This window comes from Caretta caretta, chromosome 13 (genome assembly GCF_965140235.1).
Source record: "Caretta caretta isolate rCarCar2 chromosome 13, rCarCar1.hap1, whole genome shotgun sequence".
Lineage (NCBI taxonomy): Eukaryota > Metazoa > Chordata > Testudines > Cheloniidae > Caretta > Caretta caretta.
In genome coordinates this window covers 37,068,234-37,092,789 of record NC_134218.1, presented here as the reverse complement: position 1 = coordinate 37,092,789, position 24,556 = coordinate 37,068,234, and the positions used below count along the sequence as shown (strand labels likewise).

Genomic DNA, 24,556 nt, shown 5'->3' with positions numbered 1-24,556 from the left:
TTAATAATAGAAGTGAAGGTAAACTGCCCTGAGTCAAGATGGCTTTGATAACCAAATGTGGCCCAGGAAGGGCACAGGGGAAGATTCAGACTGAGGGGAAGGGAGACAAGCAAGGGGATGGCGAAAGAAAGGGACAGGATGGAACTCCCTGCTTGTATAAGTTATCTAAGCAGCTTTCCTGTTTTTGCCTACCAGTCACTACATTCAGAAATCTGTACTATATTGGCTTATATCTTTCCTTAGGAATAAATACTGTCTTGAGGAACTCAGAGCCCAAATGGCAGGAAGGAATCACACCACTGTCACTTAGTTCATTCTCCTGGGACTTTCTGATCTTCCAGAGATACAGGCTTTATTCTTCCTGTGTTTCTAGCTACCTACATGATCACTCTGACTGGAAATCTTCTCATATTCACCCTGACATTGGCTGATGCTGCCCTCCACACCCCCATGTGTTTCTTCTTTATGAACCTGTCCTTTCTGGAGATCTGCTACACCTTGGTCACCCTCCCCAAGATGCTTGCCAACCTCCTCTCGGAGGATAAAACTATCTCCTTCACTGGCTGTGCTGTGCAGATGTATTTCTTTCTATTTCTAGGGGGCATGGAGTGTTTTCTCTTGAGGGCAATGGCTTATGACCGTTATGTTGCAATATGCTACCCCTTACGCTATACGCACATTATGAACAATACCAGGTGCTCAGAGATGGCTGCTGTGTCATGGATCAGTGGTCTCTTCATGTCCTTGGGACACACCTTGGTCATATTTACCTTGCCTTTTTGTGGGTCAAATGAAATTAACCATTTCTTCTGTGACATCCCCCAATATTGAAGCTGGCCAGTGGAGCCACTTACCTCAATGAAATCGCTGTCTTTATGGTTGCCCTGCTATTCATAATGTTTCCCTTTGTGTTGATTCTGGTCTCCTACCTTCTCATCCTCCTGACCATCCTGAAGATGCCCTTGGCTCAGAGTAGGCATAAGGCCTTCTCCACCTGTTCCTCACATCTTCTGGTGGTGACATTGTTCTACGGGACAGGGATTATCACGTATCTGTGCCCCATTTCTGCATATGCACCAGTTACCAACAAACTGCTCTCTCTCTTCTACACAGTCATCACCCCCATGTTTAACCCCCTCATCTACAACCTGAGAAACAAGGAGGTGAAGGGGGCTTTCAGGAGAACAATGGCCAGAAATTGCTTTCCTAAAGGAAACAAATGTATCATAATTACGGGCCCAGGTCCTCGAAGAGTACAAATAGGTTTGTGTTTACAACACCTGAGGGTATGACCTATAGTTCAGAAAAGTCAGCAATGATGCAGAAATGTTCAAGTAAAGGGGGATATGGAGTGTGCTTGCGCAAAGCCTATAGATGCAATGTTGGAGATATAGAGATGAGGGCTATACAGTTGGTATCAGTGCGTTACATGTCTGCTTTGTCCAAGACAGGATTAAGAGATATCCCCCTTGATAAAACCAGTAGATCTGGAGGTCAAAATTTTTCTGCTGAAATGTTTTCCCCCACACCAATTGAAAATGGCTTTTCTCTTAAAGAGAAATTTTCACTCCCACCGAAAAATAATTCTTTTAAAATATTAATACATATCTAAAACCAGTATAAACCTATTATACCATATATTATCACCATGCTACTTGCTTTTTCTTAATTTTAGTGGCCAACCATACAAAACGGGCCACCACTCCGATCACAGATACATTGCCAGTTCCTCACAAATATACCATTTTCTGAGCAGTCATAGAAAAAGGGAGAAAAACACGGAAAGCCATTTTGATCTCAAGTGGCAATACAAAGTACAATCCGATAAAAAATGCAGTAGGTCTTCCACCTGCTCAGAGCCTCATGGATAGAAGCAGTTACATTTCTCAGTGCATGTATATCAGCCTTCTAAGTAAGCTGACCACATATATTGAAAGCAGAGAGCTGTAAAAGTCCTTCTTAACTTGTTATTGGGCAAACTGTCTAAATATCTGGCATACCCGGGAGTTATTTTAAGAAGGGGGAACCAAGGTGATATGTTTGTAATGGAAACAACTGCCACATCTAGTTGGCTATTAACATCTTCTATCCTCAGCTTGATTAGTGACTTCACATTCTACAAATTTGATCATCTCCAATTCTCAGAGGCCTTGAGAGCGCAAAGAATTTTGAATATACTCTGGCCAATTAAATGTACATTCAAAAGCTCAACTGCGCTGTTCGACTGAGCAAAATCTTGGCAAACATTGTGGATCCAAAAATTGTTATTATTGCACATTGGACAGAATAGCTATTGTGCTTGGCATGGCTATAAGAAGAGGTGTTATTTGGAAGATCAAAAATCTTCCTAAGAAATTTGTTATGAATCATTTCTCATCACCTGGGATCATTCCATCCCCATATTTCTGCACTATACAAAATTTGATTGCCTAGCTTGACCTCAAACACTCTAAGGGCTGGAGCAATTAGTTTGCTCCCATGAGCCCTGGTGAAACACAATACAATTTGCACTGAATATGAGGCCTTCTCTTTTGTTATGTGAACATGTATATCCCACAACCAATTTTATGATAACCAGGTTGGAGAAAAAACTAACTTGCTCAGTATTGCTCATTGATTCTCCATTTATGCAACTGCCATCTTCAACTAAAAACAAGTTCTTTAGTTTTGGAGTAATTTCTTAAAGGGCCTCCCGTTGACAATATAAACCAAAGACATTTAATAAACACTCAAGTCTGACTGAAGTTTGTGTTAATGGACCCATATGGTTTGTGTATAATAGGACAAACACACACAGGGTAACCCATGATTTTGGAGGGAAAATATTGTAATGCTAAATCAACATCATTGATATAAAAAGGAAAAGGGTGAATAAATAGCAATGACAGCACCTCTTGTTAATTGGGATGGAATTAGTTAGTTCCCCATTCAAACATATTATAATTTTGGCCTCTGTTTACCTATGGAGAGCTCTTAGAAGAAAAAGTAATGGAATATATTCCAGATATCTCCAGTTTGCCCCATAGATGGTCCCTATCAATGAAATCAAAGGCCAATGTTAGATCAACAAAAGCCACATACAATTTTTCCCCCATAAAAGGGACAAATGTGTAGATCAAATATAAAAGAATAAAACAACTATCTGTAGAGGAGTGACCATTTCGGTGTTCTTCAGCTAATATTTATCTGTTTTCTGCCCAATACTCTAGTCTTCCCCCTCCCCCACAAAAAAAAAACTAGTATAAAATTTTAAGACAACATGCCATAAGCTGATTGAGTGATAATTCCTTGGATCTTTTCTATCCCATTTTTTATACAGTGGTATAATAATACCAGTAGCCCACCCTGAGAGAAAAATCCCTGTATTGTTTGTACTGGAAAAAAGTTTAGCTGAAAGAGTTGCCTGCCCAGTCAATATTTTTCTTAAAATACATCAGGCATAAAATCCTCACCAGCTGCTTTATTACAGCATTGCTGATCAATGACAAATGTAACTTCTTTGCTAGATTCTGCAGATCATTCTGGGAGGGAACAAGGTATGGAGCCTATCAGAACCGATCACACAGAAAAGTTAATTCATGGCATATGTGACATTATCTGATTAAAATATGACTATGTATGACACCCCCAAGTCCAAACACCATCTTGTTCCCTGTAACTTTCCACAGTGAGAACAATGGGTTTCCCTTCACTTGGCAGAAACTATAACAGGCCCTGGAAACATCTCCATTTTGCCTCTTTCCTGTTTAAACCTCTTGACTATGTTTAACTTGTACTAATGGGAGCATTCTAACCAAGGGACTGAGGACCTTCCAATGACTTGGAAGCAACCAGAGACTTAACAAGCCAGCAGTTTATTCCATCACTGCTACAAGCCTAATCCAAGAACTTTGCCGTTATTATATGTATTCGATTCTTTTAACCAATTTTAACTCTCACCTTCCTTTCTTTCTTTTTATATATAAACCTTTAGATTTTAGATACCAAAGAACTGGTAACAGAGTGATTATGGGATAAGACCTGAGTTATATATTGACCTGGGTACCTGGCTGGTCCTTTGGGATCAGAATAAGCCCTTTGTTTGATTAAATTGGTTTTAAATAACCACTCATCATTAAGTCTAGTGGTTTTTGTGGTGGTACAAGGACTGGAATACCTACAGAGACTGCTTTTCTGACTTCTTGTTAGCCAGTGGGGGTGAAACCGAAGTTTACTTTGGTTTCCGGTTTGGTATATTTTATGGGAGAATAACCACCATTTTTGGAGTGTGTCTGCCCTATATCTCAGCAGTTTGTCCCAAATTTGGTATTCTCAGTTGTAATTCACAGAGGCAAGGTGACAGCATATCATTACAAAGTGCAGAAAAATGTTTCTCCCACATATACTTGGTGATCACAGCTTCAATATTTCCTAATCTTAGAGCCCAGTGCCACCAGTTTCCAAAAATATATCATATATTTCATTTTGGCAGCAGATTCAAATGACTTCCACAGTGCCACATAATGGACCAACTTTGTCTTTTCAAGCAATATTTCATAAAACTTCCTATAATTAACTAATTTTGGGATGGAATTCTGTGAAAGGTCCTTCCTGAGTTCCCTTGTCATAATCTGTAGCTGTTTTTTTATGATGAAAACAATCTGCATCCCACTAAATTCTTTTATCTTTCACAGGGTAAGAAGAACTCTTTCCGGTAGCCAGATCAACCTGTAATTTTTGCATAATAGCATGAGTGATATTCAGGGATAGACCTTCATCACTAAAATCTAAAAATGGATTTTTTTAACCCTAGCAGATAATTAGAGGAGAGATTTTCTTTAAATTAGATTTAACCAATGGATTCCATTTAATACACCTCACCATTAAGGCTTTACAATTAAAGGTGGAATGCTCTCCAGTAGGGGTCAACCAATAAGCTGGGTCCGTTAATTTTTAACCTGTCGAGTTTGGTGGTCACTATAGGATTTAAGGGCAACTGAAAACTTAGAAAAACAAGGCCCACTTAAAATTGGGGCTGCAATATAATCCCTCACACTCTACCCTCTAAGAAAGAGATAAGTAACATGCCCCACCAGGAATAAAATGACTTGCAGGGGGAGAACCAATTTCAATACTATTAGCCAAAACTCCTACCTCAGAACCACTGCATTGGTATAACAGCCCTGACAACCCCCAGTACACACAGATCATAGGTTGGGCTGCCAGAATCATGAGGTAGTCTTAGAAATTATGAGACTTTAACCAATAATGACTTTGGAGCCTTTTTATTTGCCTTCTGGTGTCACAGCCTTTAGAGTCCCATTTTCAAGTTTTTCTCCACAACTGTGAGGTCTAGAAACTTGGTTATTTTTATTGACAACTGAGATTCTCATCTAACCGCATGAATCCAGAAGCAAGGGCAATCACAAAAGCACCAAATGTCAGCAAACTTGTGATTAGATTACAAGAGTTGGCCAGTTATCTAATTCTATATGATGATTTAGCTGATGTGTAGATATAGTGTACACCATCCTACGCAATTGCATGTCAGGGATACAGTGATCTTACTAGGAATAAAACTCTGGCTTCCTGACTCCAGTACCCGACCTAGTGGACCATGTTGCCTATCAATGATTTCATTTTAGATAGATAGATAGATAGATAGATATATTGTATGAAGAGAGAGAGAGAGAGATGTGTATGGGAACATGTATAAATAATTTCTATGCCTAGAGTTTTCAAATTATCCTAAGGGAATGAGGCATCTCCCATTTAATTTCATATACTGACTGGTTACATATACTGACTGTGAGAATAAGAAGGAAGAGAAAATGCACATGCTACATTTTATTTTTTCTCATCTTCATTTTATCTCCAGTCCTGATATTTATTCCCATACGTTTTGTGCAAATAAGAAATTGTCCCCTACTGGAAGGAATGAGACCTGCTCTGTGTGTGTGTGTACACATGCACACACACACTGCCCCCTGTTGGGGGAAAGATATTTTCTTGATCTGTATGGGTGTCTGTCATAAATATAAAGGGAAGGCTAACCACCTTTAAATCCCTCCTAGCCAGAGGGAAAACCCTTTCACCTGTAAAGGGTTAAGAAGCTAAAGATAACCTCACTGGCACCTGACCAAAATGACTAATGAAGAGACAAGATACTTTCAAAGCTGGAGAGGGGGAGGGGAAACAAAGGGTTCTCTCTGTCTGTGTGTGTTTTTTGCCGGGACCAGAGCAGTAATGCAGGTCAGAACTCCTGTAAAGGGTTAATAAGCAATCTAGTTAGATATGCGTTAGATTCTGTTTTGTTTAAATGGCTGAGAAAATAAGTTGTGCTGAATGGAATGTATATTCCTGTTTTTGTGTCTTTTTGTAACTTAAGGTTTTGCCTAGAGGGATTCTCTATGTTTTGAATCTGATTATCCTGTAAAGTATTTACCATCCTGATTTTACAGAGGTGATTCTTTTACTTTTTCTTCAATTAAAATTCTTCTTTTAAGAACCGGATTGCTTTCTCCTTGTTCTTAAGATCCAAGGTTTGGGTCTGTGTTCACCTATGCAAATTGGTGAGGATTTTTATCAAGCCTTCCTCAGGAAAGGGGGTGTAAGGCTTGGGGGAATTTTGGGGGGAAAGATGTTTCCAAGTGAGCTTTTTCCCTGTTATATTTGTTGGACACTTGGTGGTGGCAGCAATAAAGTCCAGGGACAAAAGGTAAAATAGTTTGTACCTTGGGGAAGTTTTAACCTAAGCTGGTAAAAATAAGCTTAGGGGGTTTTCATGCACGTCCCCACATCTGTACCCTAGAGTTCAGAGTGGGGAAGGAACCTTGACAGTGTCTCATTTCTGTAGGTGTGGGGAGTGGGGAGAGAGAGGGGATTGGGAAATCAGAGAGTTGTAAATAAGCAAACACTCAGAGCTACAAAGGGTTCACATAAGCAATTCTATCAGGGACCATAGGAATAAACAGAAGCGTTTACGTATTAATGTCCTGAACCTGGCTGGTGCTGGTAACGCGATGTTCCCATTGAGGTTAGTGGGAGATGAAGGCCTTCCATCCAGCCACTCGCAGGATAGGACCTTCTTATCTGTTGGGTTTATTTTTAAAGCTGAAGGATAAATGACAATTTACCTTCAAAAGATACTGAATTAAATCCAGAGTGTTTAAGGGAACCTGTCTTTGGAGACTCAGAAAGCAGCTGAAATATGTCAAATCCACCCAGACCTTCATTCACAGCAGATGCAGGAGTGTTACCTGGATGTAGAGGTAAGTCTGTTGTGGTTTGAATTTCATCTGAGGGTTTGATATTCAGGGGTCTGTTCTGCTCCTGGTTAGATGGATTCAGCCTTGCTAGGGTTGTCCTAGTCACCCGTGGAGCTGAGAGGAGAACACGGGACATTTATTTGAGAATGAAACAGCAGAAATCAATGACAAAGCCTCAGCCTCTGCTCTTAGTTGTTCGAGGGTGTTGTGTGTTCTGAGTCAATGACAACTCGAGATTGTAAAATAACAGGCTGAACTGGGATTTTTAATCAAATATTTATCAGTCAGAGATTAGTACAGCACAATACAAAAGGATAGTAACGTTTCCACCCTTGATGTAAGATCTTCACTGTAATGGAAGGTCACCCAGTTTCCATTTCCCAAATAAGTTCTCATACCTGTGTCATTATATAGGGTTTCCAAACGAAGAAAACCTCTTTGCTAAAAGAAACACACATTCTGATGGCATTTCTATACATTCTCAGTTTACCTGATTTATGTGTGAAGGCATAATTATTTACAGCTGAGAGGACTAACAATTTTTCAAGATAATATCTTTCAGTGAGTCTTTATTCCCCCACAATCGTTCTTCCCTATCTGATGTAACAATATGTTATCATTTTATGTGTGTGTGTGTGCGTGCGCATGTGTGTGTGTTTTAAGAGGATGGTACCCATGAATATCTGGAGTTTTATAGAGATAGAGACACTATGGATTATTATATTCAGTCTAAAGCACAGAATTCCTGAATAGGGTTACATATCAGCCAGGAACCAGTGTTCTGGGCCTTAGAATTCAACATACTCTTTGTTAATATCCTAAAAATTCCAAATAATAGTTAATATACAAATGGATCAAATATTGAGACAAAACAGGACTAAAAGGGTTAATATTTACTAACATATACTAACAAGGGTAATCACTGAGTAACTACTCTGAATTGAAATGTCTGATTCCAGATTTACACTGTGGCAATCTGAGTCTCAGAGCAGAGTTTGTATTTTTCTTTTAATGGCATGTTACTAGATAGAACGGTAGATAGATAGATGTATATGGGGCTAGCTAGCTAGATAGCTCGATGCTGATGTACATAGTCACAGCTTTGTTGAAGTGAGTGTGGCTACACCAGTTTATACCAGCTGATGAAACTAAAACGACTAAGGGATAGATTTTTAAATATGTATGTGCTGAGTGGGATTTTCTAAAGTACCTAGGTACCAAACACTCTTTGATTTCACTAGCTGTTGGGTGCCTAGCTGCTTTTGAAAATCCCACCAAACAACTCAATATCTTTAAAAAATCCAACCACAAAAGACTAAAAGAGCTTGGCTCATTTAGCTTAGGCTGAGAAGGGATCTGATTGCCCTGTATAAATGCACCAGGAGAGTAAACATCAGGCAGGGTGAAGAGCTATTGAAGCTAATGGATAATGCTGGCACAAGAAAAAAAATGGGGATAAACTGGCTGTGAGTACATTTAGTCTGGAAATTAGAAGAATGTTTCTAACCATCAGAGGAGGGAGGTTCTGGAACAGCCTGCCAATAGGGGCAAACAATCTAATTAGTGTTAACATGGAGCTGGATCCTTTTATGGTTGGGATTACACAATGTGGTTCCCAGTGAGAGCAGAGAACTGGACTTGATGAGTCAGGAGGTCTCTTGCAGTCCTATGAGCTGGCCCCTAATGACCACATGGAAATTCTTTTTTCTCCTCCTTCCACAGATGAGCTAGACCAGTGAAATTGCACAGCAGAATCACAGCATGCTGACCTACTTCTTTTTTTTTTCAGATTCTGGAGACATCCAGAGACCTGAGCAATACTTTGTGTAAGTTTCTCCATTTTCTATACCATCACCGTGACAGAAAACATCCTCATCATCTTCATGACAGTATTGGACCCAGCCCTCCACACCCCCATGTATTCTTCCTCCGGAACCTATCCTTCCTGGAGATCTGCTACACCTCGGTCACCATCCCCAAGATGCTGGCCAATTTAATCTCTGAGGAGAGGGGCATCTCCTTCACTGGATGCACTGCCCAGATGTATTTCCTCCTTTCTCTTGGGACAGCAGAGTGCTACCAGCTGGCTGCCATGGTGTATCACCGCTACAGAGCCACCTGCTCCCCTCTGCACTACACTCTCCTTATGAACCACAGGGCCTGCGCCAAGATGGCCACTGCCTGCTGGCTCTGCGGAATTCTGATGCCAATTCAGACAATGTGGCTTGGACCTTTTCCTTGCCCTATTGTGAGCCCAATGAGATCAACTACTTCTTCTGTGACATCTCCCCAGTTCTGAAGCTGGCCTGTGGGGACACCTTGAGGAAAGAGGCCTCCATCCTAGCCCTCAGTGTTTTGATCAACCTGTCCCCCTTCTTGCTGGTTGTGGTGTCCTATGCTCGAATACTCTCCAGGATCCCGAAGACCCCATCAGCTGAGGGAAGGCACAAGGCCTTCTCGACCTGCTCCTCTCATCTCACTGTGGTCACCTTGTTCTACAGTTCAGCCTGTGCTATTTACCTGCGGCCGAAGTTCAACCACACAGTGGAGGTGGATATGTTGATCTCTTTTTTATTCTGTCCTCGCTCCAGTGCTGGACCCTGTGATCTTCAGTCTGAGGAACAAAGAGGTGAAGAGTGCCCTGAGCAGACTCAGGGGAAGAAGGAGGTTTTCATGAATCATGTAAAAAAATTGGGGCAGTCCAGTTCAAATTAGGGCTTTACAAATAAAGTAAAGTTACCAAATTATTGAATCTGCCTGGGTTTTTCTATTAAATACACCATAGGTTCACTTCTCAGTTCAGCCACCGACACCCAGTGCAATACATAGTTCCACAGGGAGACAAGGTGGGGGAGGTGATATCTTTTATTGGACCAGCTTCTGCTGGGGAAAGAGGCAAGCTTTCAAGCTCACACAGAGCTCTTCTTCAGATCCTAAAGAACCAGGCATAGAACACATGCAACTCTTTTTATCATGGGTGCAAACAAAAATACCCCCACACTTCTACAAACATGTATACATTTTAAATTAATCAGCCCTATGCATGTCCAGAAATGCACATATATGTACTCTTGCTGGTGTGCAAAAATGTAGCCGCAGTTCCCCTAAAAGAAACACACATACAAATTATCCCTCTCCCAGTTCTTCAAACACCACGCCCCCTGTTTCCCCCACAAGTACACCCTGTGTGCACTCTCTATCACACACGACTTATTAAAAATTAGAGGAGGGTGTGAGCTGCTAAATTTGCAACTGGATATCCAACAATCCAAAGGTTGTGGGGGTGTTTGCATCTCCAGTTTAGTTTTGCATATTGTAGTGAGAAGGGCCAGCTATGAATCTCAGATCTGGTTCCAGGTGTAGGGTGCAACCTCCCTGAAATTTCAGAGCCCCATGAATGATATTTATCCAAGAAAATGTGCACAGCTGTGCTAGACATGAATGTGTTTCTGTATTTGGCATAGCCCTGAAATAATGGGGTCTAAATTAGTTATTCCCATTCAAGAAAGAGATCTTAGAGTCATTGTGGATAGTTCTCTGAAAACATCTACTCAATGTGCAGTGGCAGTCAAAAAAGGTGAACAGAATATTGGGAATCATTTGGAAAGGGATAGATAATAAGACAGAAAATATCATATGGCCTTGATATAAATCCATGGTACACCCACATTTTGAATACTGCTTGCAGATGTAGTAGCCCCATCTCAAAAAAGATACACTGGACTTGGAAAAGGTTCTGTCATAAATATAAAGGGAAGGGTAAACCCCTTTGAAATCCCTCCTGGCCAGGGGAAAGCTCCTCTCACCTGTAAAGGGTTAAGAAGCTAAAGGTAACCTCGCTGGCACCTGACCAAAATGACCAATGAGGAGACAAGATACTTTCAAAAGCTGGGAGGAGGGAGAGAAACAAAGGGTCTGTGTGTCTGTCTATATGCTGGTTTCTGCTGGGGATAGACCAGGAATGGAGTCTTAGAACTTTTAGTAAGTAATCTAGCTAGGTATGTGTTAGATTATGATTTCTTTAAATGGCTGAGAAAAGAATTGTGCTGAATAGAATAACTATCTCTGTCTGTGTATCTTTTTTGTAACTTAAGGTTTTGCCTAGAGGGGTTCTCTATGTTTTTGAATCTAATTACCCTGTAAGATATCTACCATCCTGATTTTACAGGAGGGATTTCTTTATTTCTATTTACTTCTATTTTTATTAAAAGTCTTCTTGTAAGAAAACTGAATGCTTTTTCATTGTTCTCAGATCCAAGGGTTTGGGTCTGTGGTCACCTATGCAAATTGGTGAGGCTTTTTATCCAACATTTCCCAGGAATAGGGGGGGTGCAAGTGTTGGGAGGATTGTTCATTGTTCTTAAGATCCAAGGGTCTGGGTCTGTAGTCACCTAGGCAAATTGGTGAGGCTTTTTACCAAACCTTGTCCAGGAAGTGGGGTGCAAGGTTTTGGGAAGTATTTTTGGGGGAAAGATGCGTCCAAACAGCTCTTCCCCAGTAACCAGTATTAGTTTGGTGGTGGTAGCGGCCAATCCAAGGACAAAGGGTGGAATATTTTGTACCTTGGGGAAGTTTTGACCTAAGCTGGTAAAGATAAGCTTAGGAGGTTTTTCATGCAGGTCCCCACAGCTGTACCCTAGAGTTCAGAGCGGGGGAGGAACCTTGACATGGTGGCATAGTGGTGGGATTAACCTGAAATCATTTTGAGATCCAGTTGAGATTTTTTGAACTTGAAATACAGATTTTAAAAAGGAATATTTTTTTTCCTTTGGAAAGGAAGTCCAGAAAGCAGCTGAAACTGAAAGCAGCTTGTTTTTTCTCTGCTTTGTGACCAAGCAGAGACAAAAGGGGATTATCTTTGTGAATTGCAGGTTTTCTTTGCCTGGAGGCAGGGTACTTAACTCCTGCAGGGAAATTCACAGTCTTCCAACCCAGAGTTTTTTTTTTTTCCTAAAAGTAAATGGGGGGGGGGGGGTGTTCTACCCATTTGCTTTTTCTTTGGGCTGGGTAAGCAGGTTTCCAAGTAGTTGGAGGTTTTTTGCTTTGATTTGGGCCCAGAGCAGAGACAAGGGAATTGTCTTTTTCTGTAGGCTGACAATCACTATCAGAGAATAGGTATCCTATTCCAGCACAGCAAAATTTTACAGCCAAGTTTTGTTTGTTTATTTCTAAACCTCGGGTGTAAAGTTAGTTAAAAACAGAGAGGTTAGAATGACAAAATCCGCGGCTCGACTACAGCTGGAATTAGCCAAATTTCAGGCTGAGGAAAAACAAAGGGAACATGAAAGACAGATAGAACTCATGCGGCTGGAGAAGGAGGTACAGGAGGCTGCCCACAAGAGGGAAATGGAGGCAAGGAAGCATGTGGAGGAGGAAAAGGAAAAAGAGAGGAAGCATGTGGAGGAGGTGGAGAAGATAAAGGCTCAGCAGAATATACCAACAAACCCTAGCAATCCTTCTCCAGGTACCACTTCCCATCCCAGAAAGTTCCCCACCTACAAGGCAGGTGATGATACTGAGGCCTTCTTAGAAAACTTCGAAAGGGCCTGCCTTGGGTACAGCATCTCTACCGACCAATACATGGTAGAGCTGAGGCCACAGCTCAGTGGACCCTTAGCTGAGGTGGCGGCTGAAATGCCTAGAGAACACATGAACGAGTATGAACTGTTTAAATCCAAGGCGAGAGTCAGAATGGGGATAACACCCGAGCATTCTCGTCAGAAGTTCAGAGCCCTAAGGTGGAAACCAGACGTGTCATTTACCCGACGTGCCTAACACATTGTGAAACATTGGGCTGCCTGGATATCAGGAGCAAGTGTTGAATCTCCAGTAGATGTACCCTTCCTAATGCAAATAGAACAATTCTTAGAGGGTGTTCCTGAGGAAATAGAAAGATACATCCTAGATGGGAAGCCCAAAACTGTAATCGAGGCAGGAGAGATTGGAGCCAGATGGGTGGAGGTGGCAGAGAAGAAGAAAACTGGTCGCAGTTGGAGCGGAGACCAGAAGGGACAACCCCAGACCCCACCCTATTACCGGGGGCCGCCCAAAGCCCCACCTACCTCCCAAAGAACCCTCCAGACCCTTTATCGTCCCACCACCCCATTCTCCAGCAACCCTCCTCGCCCCAGTGACCCGTCAGCTGGACGATGTTTTAAATGTAATGAGCTGTGGCATGTAAAGGCCAACTGCCCCAAGAACCCCAACAGATTACAGTTCATTGCACCGGAATCACACCAGAGGTCCACAGGCCCAGATACCTCCCAGATACCCTTGGAGCGGAGGGAAACTGTGAGTGTGGGCGGGAAGAAGGTCACCGCGTGGAGGGACACCGGAGCACAAGTGTCAGCTATCCATGCTTCCTTAGTGGACCCCAATTTAATCAACCAGAGATCCAAGTGATGATTCAACCCTTCAAGTCCAACTCTTTCGATTTGCCTACAGCCAAGTTGCCTGTCCAGTACAAGGGCTGGTCAGGAATGCGGACTTTTGCAGTCTATGATGATTATCCCATCCCCATGCTGTTGGGGGAAGACTTGGCCAATCATGTGAAGCAGGCCAAGAGGGTGGGAACGGTCACCCGCAGCCAGGCTAAACAAGCCGTGAGGCCTAGCTCTGTTCCGGAAACTTCTATCAGGACCCGGTCAGAGGTGATGGACCCAGACCCCAGGCCAATGTCTGCAACATCAGTAGTGGATCCAGTCCCAGAGACCTAGACGGAACCAGTCCCAGAACCGGAACCAGCCGAACAACCAACACCAGACCCATTGTCAGCACTGAATCCAGTACTTGCAACCTCAACACCAGAGGGCCCCACCGACCCTGAACTGGCAGCAGCCGATAACCCGACACAAGAGGCTCAGCCGGAGCCTGAATCCCAACATAGTGCACCAGCGGAGTGCGGTTCACAGTCAACAGAAACCGCTCCATCCCCTATATCGCTTCCAGAGGGACCAAGCCTAGGTCCACAATCCAACGAGGAACTGATGTCTCCAGCATCAAGGGAACAGTTCCAGACCGAACAGGAAGCAGATGAAAGCCTCCAGAGAGCTTCGACGGCGGCACGGAGCAACCCACCGCCTCTCAGCTCTTCTAATCGATCCAGGTTGGTTGTAGAAAAAGGACTTTTATACAAGGAAACTCTTTCTGGTGGACACCAGGAAGACTGGCATCCTCAGAGACAGTTGGTAGTTCCAACAAAATACCGGGCCAAGCTCTTGAGCTTAGCCCACGATCACCCTAGTGGCCATGCTGGGAGTGAACAGGACCAAAGACCATTTGGGGGGGTCATCCCACTGGGAGGGAATGGGCAAGGATGTTTCTACCTATGTCCAGTCTTGTGAGGTGTGCCAAAGAGTGGGAAAACCCCAAGACCAGGTCAAAGCCCCTCTCCAGCCACTCCCCATCATTGAAGTTCCATTTCAGCGAGTAGCTGTGGATATTCTGGGTCCTTTTCCGAAAAAGACAGCCAGAGGAAAGCAGTACATCCTGACTTTCATGGATTTTGCCACCCGATGGCCGGAAGCAGTAGCTCTAAGCAACACCAGGGCTAAAAGTGTGTGCCAGGCACTAGCAGACATTTTTGCCAGGATAGGTTGGCCCTCCGATATCCTCACAGATGCAGGGACTAATTTCCTGGCAGGAACTATGAAAAACCTTTGGGAAGCTCATGGGGTAAATCACTTGGTTGCCATTCCTACCACCATCAAACAAATGGCATGGTGGAGAAGTTTAATGGAACTTTGGGGGCCATGATACGTAAATTCGTAAATGAGCACTCCAATGATTGGGACCTAGTGTTGCAGCAGTTGCTCTTTGCCTACAGAGCTGTACCTCATCCCAGTTTAGGGTTTTCTCCATTTGAACCTGTATATAGCCATGAGGTTAAGGGGCCATTGCAGTTGGTGAAGCAGCAATGGGAGGGATTTACATCTTCTCCAGGAACTAACATTCTGGACTTTGTAACCAACCTACAAAACACCCTCCGAACCTCTTTAGCCCTTGCTAAAGAAAACTTACAGGATGCTCAAAAAGAGCAAAAAGCCTGGTATGATAAACATGTCAGAGAGCGTTCCTTCAAAGTAGGGGACCAGGTCATGGTCTTAAAGGCGCTCCAGGCCCATAAAATGGAAGCATCGTGGGAAGGGCCATTCACGGTCCAGGAGCGCCTGGGAGCTCTTAATTATCTCATAGCATTCCCCACCTCCAACCGAAAGCCTAAGGTGTACCATATTAATTCTCTAAAGCCCTTTTATTCCAGAGAATTAAAGGTTTGTCAGTTTACAGCCCAGGGAGGAGACGACGCTGAGTGGCCCGAAGGTGTCTACTACGAAGGGAAATGTGCTGGTGGTGTGGAAGAGGTGAACCTCTCCATGACCCTTGGGTGTATGCAGCGACAGCAGATCCAGGAGCTGTGCACTAGCTACGCGAAACGTTCTCAGCCACCCCAGGACTGACTGAACGGGCATACCACTCCATTGACACAGGTAATGCTCACCCAATTAGGGTCCACCCTTTCCGGGTGTCTCCTCAAGCTAAAACTGCTATAGAACAGGAGATCCAGGATATGTTATAGATGGGTGTAATCCGCCCCTCTGAAAGTGCATGGGCATCTCCAGTGGTTCTAGTTCCCAAACCAGATGGGGAAATACGTTTTTGCGTGGACTACCATAAGCTAAATGCTGTAACTTGCCCAGACAACTATCCAATGCCACGCACAGATGAACTATTAGAGAAACTGGGACGGGCCCAGTTCATCTCTACCTTGGACTTAACCAAGGGGTACTGGCAGGTACCGCTAGATGAATCTGCCAAGGAAAGGTCAGCCTTCACCACACATCTCGGGCTGTATGAATTTAATGTACTCCCTTTCGGGATGCGGAATGCACCCTCCACCTTCCAAAGACTTGTAGATGGTCTCCTAGCGGGATTAGGAGAATATGCAGTCGCCTACCTTGACGATGTGGCCATATTTTCGGATTCCCGGGCAGAACACCTGGAACATCTACAAAAAGTCCTTGAGCACATAAGGGAGGCAGGACTAACTGTTAAGGCTAAGAAGTGTCAAATAGGCCTAAACAGAGTGACTTACCTTGGACACCAGGTGGGTCAAGGAACTATCAGCCCCCTACAGACCAAAAGATGCTATCCAAAAGTGGCCTGTCCCAAAGTCAAAGAAACAGGTTCAATCCTTCTTAGGCTTGGCCGGTTATTACAGACGCTTTGTACCGCACTACAGCCAAATCGCTGCCCCACTGACAGACCTAACCAAAAAGAAACAGCCAAATGCTGTTCAGTGGACCGAAAAGTGTCAGAAGGCCTTTAACAAGCTTAAAGCGACACTCATGTCTGACCCTGTACTAAGGGCCCCAGACTTTGACAAACCGTTCCTAGTAACCACAGATGCATCTGAGCGTGGTGTGGGAGCAGTTTTAATGCAGAAAGGACCTGATCAAGAATTCCACCCTGTAGTGTTTCTCAGCAAAAAACTGTCTGAGAGGGAAAGCAACTGGTCAGTCACTGAAAAAGAATGTTACGCCATTGTCTACGCTCTGGAAAAGCTATGCCCATATGTTTGGGGACGGCGTTTCCACCTGCAAACTGACCATACTGCACTGAAGTGGCTTCACACCGTCAAGGAAACTAATAAAAAACTTCTTCGGTAGAGTTTAGCTCTCCAAGATTTTGATTTCGACATCCAACACATCTCAGGAGCTTCTAACAAAGTGGCTGATGCAGTCTCCCGTGAAAGTTTCCCAGGATCAACTGGTTAAAATCGTCCTTGAGATGTGGAAAATATTGTTAGTCTTTATGTATTTGGTAGTATATTTAGAGATGCATGTTCTTATTAACTCTGTTTTTCTTAGAGCTCCAGGAAGAAATCCCAGCCAGTGTTTCACCCTAGCTGAGATTTGGGGGGCGTGTCATAAATATAAAGGGAAGGGTAAACCCCTTTGAAATCCCTCCTGGCCAGGGGAAAGCTCCTCTCACCTGTAAAGGGTTAAGAAGCTAAAGGTAACCTTGCTGGCACCTGACCAAAATGACCAATGAGGAGACAAGATACTTTCAAAAGCTGGGAGGAGGGAGAGAAACAAAGGGTCTGTGTGTCTGTCTATATGCTGGTTTCTGCTGGGGATAGACCAGGAATGGAGTCTTAGAACTTTTAGTAAGTAATCTAGCTAGGTATGTGTTAGATTATGATTTCTTTAAATGGCTGAGAAAAGAATTGTGCTGAATAGAATAACTATCTCTGTCTGTGTATCTTTTTTGTAACTTAAGGTTTTGCCTAGAGGGGTTCTCTATGTTTTTGAATCTAATTACCCTGTAAGATATCTACCATCCTGATTTTACAGGAGGGATTTCTTTATTTCTATTTACTTCTATTTTTATTAAAAGTCTTCTTGTAAGAAAACTGAATGCTTTTTCATTGTTCTCAGATCCAAGGGTTTGGGTCTGTGGTCACCTATGCAAATTGGTGAGGCTTTTTATCCAACATTTCCCAGGAATAGGGGGGGTGCAAGTGTTGGGAGGATTGTTCATTGTTCTTAAGATCCAAGGGTCTGGGTCTGTAGTCACCTAGGCAAATTGGTGAGGCTTTTTACCAAACCTTGTCCAGGAAGTGGGGTGCAAGGTTTTGGGAAGTATTTTGGGGGGAAAGATGCGTCCAAACAGCTCTTCCCCAGTAACCAGTATTAGTTTGGTGGTGGTAGCGGCCAATCCAAGGACAAAGGGTGGAATATTTTGTACCTTGGGGAAGTTTTGACCTAAGCTGGTAAAGATAAGCTTAGGAGGTTTTTCATGCAGGTCCCCACAGCTGTACCCTAGAGTTCAGAGTGGGGGAGGAACCTTGACAGGTTCAGAAAAGAGCAACAAAACTGATGAGAGGGGTATGGAATAGCTTCCTGATGAGGAGTGATTAATAAGACTGGAACTTTTCAGCTTGGAAAAGAGAAGACTAAGGGGGCATATGATAGAGGTCTATAAAATCATGACTGGTGTGGAGAAAGTAAGTAAGGGAGTTTTATTTACTCTGTCTCATAACACAAGAACTAGGGGTCACCAAATGAAATTAATAGGCAGCAGGTTAAAACAAACAAAAGGAAGTGTTTCTTTAAACAGCACACAGTCAACCTGTGGAAATCTTTGCAAGAGGGTGTTGAGGAGGCCAAGTCTATAACAGGGTTCAAAAAAGAACTCCATAAATTCATGGAAGATCATAGAATATCAGGATTGGAAGAGACCTCAGGAGGTCATCTAGTCCAACCCCCTGCTCAAAGCAGGACCAATCCCCAATTTTTTTTCTCCACAGATCCCTAAATGCCCCCCCCCCAAGGATTGAACTCACAACCCATGGTTGTGCAGGCCAATGCTCAAACCACTGAGCTATCCCTTATAATATAGGTCCATCAATGGCTATTAGCCAGGATGGGCAGGGATGGGGTCCCTAGCCTCTGTTTGCCAGCAGCTAGGAATGCGTGACAGGGGATGGATCACTTGATGATTACCTGCTCTGTTCATTCCCACTGGGGTACCTGGCACTGGCCACTGTTGGAAGACAGGATACTGGGCTAGATGGCCTTTTGGTCTGACCCAGTGTAGCCGTTCTTATGTTCTTATGCTCTAGTGCTGCTCCTGGCAGCAAAATATTGACTAGTATACACTGACTAGAATATAAATATATATCATATTAATAATATGTTTTATATATGAGTATGCATTTGGCGCTGTCATAAATATAAAGGGAAGAGTAACCACCTTTCTGTACACAGTGCTATAAAATCTGTCCTGGCCAGAGGCAAAATCCTTTCACCTGTAAAGGGTTAAGAAGCTAAGGTAACCTCGCTGGCACCTGACCCAAAATGAGCAATGAGGGGACAAGATACTTTCAAATCTGGAGGGGAGGACAAAGGTTTTTGTCTGTCTGTGTGAGACCTTTGCCGGGAACAGATCAAGGATGCAAGCCTTCCAACTCCTGTAAAGTCAGTAAGCAATCTAGCTAGCAAATGTGTTAGATTTTCTTTTGTTTAATGGCTTGTAAAATTTGCTGTGCTGGAGAGAATGTATATTCCTATTTTTGTGTCTTTTTGTAACTTAAGGTTTTGCCTAGAGGGATTTTCTGTTTTGAATCTGATTACCCTGTAAGGTATTTACCATCCTGATTGTACAGAGGTGATTCTCTTACCTTTTCTTTTAATTAAAATTCTTCTTTTAAGAACCTGATTGCTTTTTCATTGTTCTTAAGATCCAAGGGTTTGGGTCTGTGTTCACCTGTACAAATGGGTGAGGATTTTTATCAAGCCTTCCCCAGGAAAGGGGGTGTAGGGTTTGGGGGGGTATTTTGGGGGAAGACGTCTCCAAGTGGGCTCTTTCCCTATTCTTTGTTTAACATGCTTGGTGGTGGCAGCATAGGGTTCAAGGACAAGGCAAAGTTTGTATCTTGGGGAAGTTTTTAATCTAAGCTGGTAAGAATAAGCTTAGGGGGTCTTTCATGCAGGTCCCCACATTTGTACCCTAGAGTTCAGAGTGGGGAAGGAACCTTGACACCTTCCTTCCTCCGGTTCTGATTAGCAGAAATTAGCATTTGACCTTTCCTCCAGAATCCCTGCTTATTCATATTAACCCGTAACTAGGTGGTTTTCTATTTTATCAATTCGTGGTAGCTGAATGCACACAATATGGTTCCAATTAGCTTAATCAAATTCTGGGGTACACACACCCCTCAAATCTGGGACAATATGTACCATGATGTGGTGGGAAGGCTTGTGTGCTCCAATGAGCCCGAGACCCATGCCTGTGGGCATTGTAATTCATGGTAGAGCCAGCCAGCTCCTAGGTGGGAGCCAGATGAAAACCAGTCTGCTCAGCCTCCAGATTGGGAGTTGACAACCTGTCTTCATAAACAAGTTAAGTCATAGAAAGATAGCAAGATATAAAACAGCCTGATATACAGGATTAGTGAAGCCTTCTTCATGCCTTCTGTGATGTCTGATGGCACAGAAAATGTTGAAATTCAGATTCTGTATGTACACGCCAGAGTGAGGGACTCCAGAGTCTATGCATGAGGAGTGGGCCAGGTGAGTGAGGATGGTCTGCAGTCAAATGGTACACAACTGGTACAACAGAATGGTAGGATTGGACCAGAGGCCCTGCTGTCAAATGAGCAGATTCTTGTGCATTTTAAAAAAAAAGGCTTTTCCATATTCCAGAGTGAGTGGGAAGCAGTAGGGTCACATTCTCCTCTCACTGATGTAAATCAGGAGTGATCCCATTGGAATCAATGGCCCTGATTGTCCCCTGTAATTTACCCTGGTGTAATCAGGACTAACTCCATTGGAGTCAATGGATTTGTCAGTAGAGTAAAACTGGTGTACAGGCACATTTAGGCCCTAGGAGTCTGTTATTCTGTCCTCTTCTTCACTGGGGTAGAGTTAGTCAGGAATAAATCTACAGATGCCAAAGGTGATGCTCTGCCCCTACAGGCTAATATGTGGTTTTACCCCCACCCCCCATAAAACATGATGAAAAAATTGGTAAGGGAAAATCCATCAGCTATCTAAGCTGCCATTCCTCTAGGATCAGAGGACCTCACAATATCCAGTGTATTTATCCCCACACTGTCCTTTATGCTATGGCTGTGCTATTATTCCCATTGCACAGATGTGGAATTGAGGCACACAGAGGCTAAGCAAATTGGCTAAGGCCAAGCAGGAAGTCTGTAGCACAGCAGGCAATTGAACCTGTATTTCCTAAGTGACAGGGGAGAGTGCTAACCATTGGATAATTCTTCCTCTCTGTCACCCTTGATAATAGTGCCAGACTGCCCTCTCACTTGTGCCGAAGTGCAATGGACATCTGTAGAATTTCTCCATGTCAACCAAGTCCAGAATCACTTACTATTATTCATTTGTGCTGGGCACTGTATGGACATCTAATAGAGACAATCCCTGCCTCAAAGAGGTTAGAGTCTGTTTTTCCCAGGTTCTTTGATGATCAATTCAGTATAAAGGTGCATAGAGATAGATAGATTAGATTAGGTAGATGTGTGCCTGAGATGTATGGATAGTCAGATAGAAATGTTCATAGGGATGGATTGATAGATGGATGTGTGCGTGAGGATGGATGGATAGATAGATGTGTGCATGAGAACTGACATATATCTAGATAGATTGATGTGTGCATGAGGACAGATGGATAGACATGTGCATGGAGATGGACAGACAAACAGGTAGACATATCAGATGTCCGAGGATGGATCAGAGTAGCTTTTCTCTTCATCACTTTAAGATGTAGAACTCATCTCCACCACATTAAGGTTTGTCCTTGTCCCATAACAGAACACAATGACAAGTGCAGAAGCTGTTTGCATGAGCTCCCCTGTTGGCTACATCCCAGGAGCAGGTGATGCAATTGAAGAGCAGCAACTGCAGACTTTTCACCCTGAGTTACTAAGGAGGATTCATGAAGGGAAAGGCTATTTTAGGTAGGCTGTGATTTGTGGCATTCAAGTGTGGTTAGGATTCGTAGCTCATAAGATAACCTATATGGTAAGACTATTCTGTATGTTTCATGAGAAACATCAGGGAGCTTGGTCTTATGTTTAGAAGAGGATCTTTTCAGCATTGCTGTCACAATGTAGCCTGCAAGGGAGTTGGCTGGTGCTCACCATCTATTGGGTTAGGTTCAGCTACAACTGAGTGTTAAGATAGATACAACTGAAGTATTTCTGGACAGTGAGCCCAGGGCACTGGATTCATCTACTGTCTTTCAGTAGATAAGTATTATAATTAAGACTTCAGGATTTTAGCATCCATGTTAAGTAACAATGTATTTTAAATGGATTTATTATTATTATTATTATTTTATTATTGTTATTAATATCATTATCAATCTCTATTGCTGGGGCGCCCAGGAGCCCTAGAAATGGATCAGGACACCATCTGCATTAAAGGAAAAGGAGTACTTGTGGCACCTTAGAGACTAACCAATTTATCTGAGCATAAGCTTTCGTGAGCTACAGCTCACTTCATCGGATGCATACTGTGGAAAATACAGAAGATGTTTTTATACACACAGACCATGAAAAAGTGGGTGTTTATCACTACAGAAGGTTTTCTCTCCCCCCACCCCACTCTCCTGCTGGTAATAGCTTATCTAAAGTGATCACTCTCCTTACAATGTGTATGATAATCAAGGTGGGCCATTTCCAGCACAAATCCAGGGTTTAACAAGAACGTCTGAGGAACAGTGGGGGGGGGGGGGGGGAGGAATAAACAAGGGGAAATAGGTTACTTTTTATAAGGAATCAACCATTCCCAGTCTCTATTCAAGCCTAAGTTAATTGTATCCAATTTGCAAATTAATTCCAATTCAGCAATCTCTCGTTGGATTCTGTTTTCGAAAACCCCTTTTATATTATTTGCTCTTGGAACAAATAATATAAAAGGGGAAAATTATAGAGTTTTCCAATGAAAATTGAGGAATTGAAATTAGGAATTTATTAGAAGCAAATGTTTTCAGGTGAACCAACAGGTTCTTCTTTGCAATGAAGACAAACCTAATTTTTTCAAACTTCCCTCATGGGTCAAGTTTTCTAGACTTTTAATCATTTTGGTTGCTCTTCTCTGGACTTTCTCCAATTTGTCCACATCCTTCCTGAAATGTGGCGCCCAGAACTGGACACAATAGTCCAGCTGAGGCCTAATCAGCGTGAGTTTAATTTAATTTAATTTCAATTAAAGCTAAACTGTTATCTGTTTTTGTTTCTACTTGGCAGGACACAGATATTTAAGCAACCTGATATCTGCTACTCTCACCCTAATTACAGAGAATTGATATCCTAATGTCTATCCTTAGGAGCTAAATTTCCTTTCAGATTATTAGCCATCCTGAGTGCAGCTCTGGACAAAAAATGGGCTTCTGAACTGGGCAATTCAGAAATGGTCCGTTCTGCTCATGGCCTGAATAAATATGTCCATCCACTGCCTAAATACCCACCTGTCTACAGAGGAAATTCCACAAAAAAAACCCCAAACAAACAACACTGACTGTCCTCCTGCAAGGAGAGGTCTACAAAAAGAGGAGGTGTCCCCTCTAGGAAAGCAAGATTTTTCTTTCAGATACACCTGTGCAACCCTGTTGATATGTCTGACTCATTCATTTGAACTCCTGACTAAAAATGCTTAGAATGTCCTGGTCAAATCAGAGCATGGTCACTGAGTTCATTCTCCTGGGCTTCTCCAACCCCCTCCAGCTCCAGCTTCTGCTCTTTGTAGTGCTCCTGCTTCTTTACATCATAATCCTGTTGGGAAATATCCTCATCATCCTCATAACAATGGTGGGCCCTGCCCTCCACACCCCCATGTACTTCTTCCCGCAGAACTTGTCCTTCCTGGAGATCTGCTTCACCTTAGTCATTGTCCCTAAGCTGCTGGTGAACCTCCTTTCTGAGAATAAATCCATTTCCTTCTCTGGATGCACGGCACAAATGTATTTCTTCTTCTCCTTGGGCACCACAGAGTGCTTCCTGGCTGCCATGGCCTACGACCTCTATGTGACCATATGCAACCCGCTGCGCTACACCATCGTCGTGAACAGGAAGGTCTGCCTCCAGATAGTGCTGGCCTCATGGATCTCTGGGACTTTGCTGACCTACCATGGCTCTTTATTTTTCCATTCTGCAGGGCCAATAAAGTGAACCACTTCTTCTACGATGGCCCACCAGTGCTAGAGGTGGTGTGTGCAGATACCTACCAGTTTGAGATATATTCCTGCACAGCCACTATTATAATTATCATGTCTCCATTTGTGCTGATCCTAGTGTCCTATATCTGTATCATCCGCACTGTGCTGAAAGTGAGGTCAGCAGAGGGAAGATGCAAAGCCTTCTCTACTTGCTTCTCTCACCTCATGGTGGTTATTCTGTTGTATGGTACAGGAAGTCTGTCATACCTCTGGGTCAAAAAAAGCTACTCACCCAACACCAAGAAACTTCTGTCTCTCTCCCACACAGTCAATACTCCCATGTTAAACCCCATTATCTATAGCCTGAGGAACAAAAAGTTGAAGGAGGCCCTGAGGAGACCAATGAGCAGGAAAATAGGTATATGGTAACATCAATATTGTATCTCTTTCTTCAAACATCTAGTCTGGTGTCTAGTCTAGTCCTGGTCTGACACTAGTGTTGCCCTGTTGCTCTGCTGCCAGCAGAAATCCAGGGCCTTGAAGGCTGGATAACCATTGGCAGAGCAATCAGTGCTATGGAGTCTGGATGCATTTATTTACACTAGCTTTCAGTCCTGGAACAGAGGTGG

The 24,556-nt window shown here is 43.1% G+C and overlaps 3 pseudogenes; all 3 read left to right on the top strand.

Moving 5' to 3' along the window:
• The first annotated feature begins 295 nt into the window (after window positions 1-295).
• Window positions 296-1,292, top strand: LOC125622535 (olfactory receptor 10A7-like; annotated as a pseudogene).
• Window positions 1,293-9,130: 7,838 nt separating this feature from the next.
• LOC125622534 (olfactory receptor 10A5-like) lies at window positions 9,131-9,924 on the top strand (annotated as a pseudogene).
• Window positions 9,925-23,430: 13,506 nt separating this feature from the next.
• LOC125622533 (olfactory receptor 10A7-like) lies at window positions 23,431-24,356 on the top strand (annotated as a pseudogene).
• Window positions 24,357-24,556: the final 200 nt, after the last annotated feature.